This window comes from Poecilia latipinna, unplaced genomic scaffold (assembly GCF_001443285.1).
Source record: "Poecilia latipinna isolate Pla-1442-1.1 unplaced genomic scaffold, P_latipinna-1.0 Scaffold272, whole genome shotgun sequence".
Lineage (NCBI taxonomy): Eukaryota > Metazoa > Chordata > Actinopteri > Cyprinodontiformes > Poeciliidae > Poecilia > Poecilia latipinna.
This window is the reverse complement of record NW_015112888.1, coordinates 264422-265854: the sequence shown is the minus strand read 5'-3', so window position 1 is coordinate 265854 and position 1433 is coordinate 264422. Positions and strand designations below refer to the sequence as shown.

Here is a 1433-nt window from a genome sequence, read left to right as displayed (position 1 = left end):
AATTCTATTGTTGACTTTTTATCTCACGTTACTTATTACCGAATGTGTTCTGCTCAATTAGAAACCAAAACAAAATTGTGTAACATAATAAAATGTAGCAGTATCCAGTGCTCAAAGCCTTTTCTGGAATGGAAATATGAAGTTATGACTTCTGAACCACAGCTTAGTGTGTATGGAAGAATTTTAATACAAAATTTTCACATGTCCCTTTGCACTCACCCTTTTGTGAAGAACGGCATCAAATGAAATAGTGTAAAACTGTATTCAATAGAGATCACTGTACAACAGTTGTAATTGTGTGGTGTCTCTTTAAGATAGCCTAAGCTATTGCTAGTGATGTCATATGCTGTCAGCAGTGCACTGACCCTCCATTAACTAGCATTACCCATTCTCCTTAAAATAAGCATCCATACTGAATGGACTATGTTCATGTTATTCAACATGCTTTTGATTCTCCACGTTATTGACTATACTTAAGCTAAGCTTAGCATTGATGCTAATTTTTAGCATCAGAACACTGGGTTACAACCGACGGGCACACTTTGGCAGGCCCCGTTTCAATTTCTTCAGAAATGTTCTAGTTTTTTATGTATTAGCTAGTTTAGCATTCTGAATGGAGTTAGTCAAAGTAAAACAACATGCTACTGATACCACAAATACTACTGACAGCTTTTAGGCTAACATTAGCATTTTGCCTGATTTTAGATTATACACTAATTTTAGAGTACTGAATGGAAGAAGTCCATGTTGGTGAACATTCTTGAAATTCTCCACAAACTATTGACTAAACTGTAGCTTACTTCAGCATTGATGCTAATTTTTAGTAGAATGCCGGGTTCAAACTGTTCTGCCCCAGGCCGGAAGTTGGAAATGTCTTAATAATTAGTTTTAAAAAGTTCTATAGTATTAATTTATCTGTATTCTATTTTGAAGGAGAATTTTGAGATAGCAGTGCATTGTGGGTAGCAGAGGCAGTTGCAGTTAGGAATACGTGTTCGCAGAGAGAAAGCCTGCCTGTTAATGTAAAAACTTCACCTCCTGTGTCGTCAATCTTTTCTTACACCTCCGAAAACAATGGCTGTAAGTTAAATCTGTGTCCTGTTTGGTGTTATATGTTTTGTTAGTTTGTTTTGAGATTGTTTTCCAAATGTGTTTATTCCAGTAAAGCCATATCCCGGTAGTTTTTGTTTACATAGCAACGGTTGCTAACGTGACTGTTTCTTAACTGTAGCTCAGGTATTCTGACAGTAGAAGTTTATTCTATGTATTTAGAGCTGATGCATATTTTGTTTTTCTGTTTCTTATAGTTTCACTCAACCTTTCATTGAGCTTTCCACACCACTGCTCAAAGTTGTCAAGAAAACGTAATAAAGGAGCAAGACGCTCAGCTTCCTGGCTCATGAAATTGAGTTTGGCTTGCTGTTGATCTACGT

The 1433-nt window shown here is 36.3% G+C and overlaps 1 long non-coding RNA gene across 1 annotated transcript; it reads left to right on the top strand.

The window, feature by feature from the left end:
* Positions 1-848: 848 nt before the first annotated feature.
* Positions 849-1409, top strand: LOC106948098 (uncharacterized). The gene is made up of 2 exons (XR_001425107.1): positions 849-1080; positions 1308-1409. It is a non-coding gene; the product is annotated as an uncharacterized LOC106948098 (long non-coding RNA).
* The last annotated feature ends 24 nt before the right edge of the window (positions 1410-1433 follow it).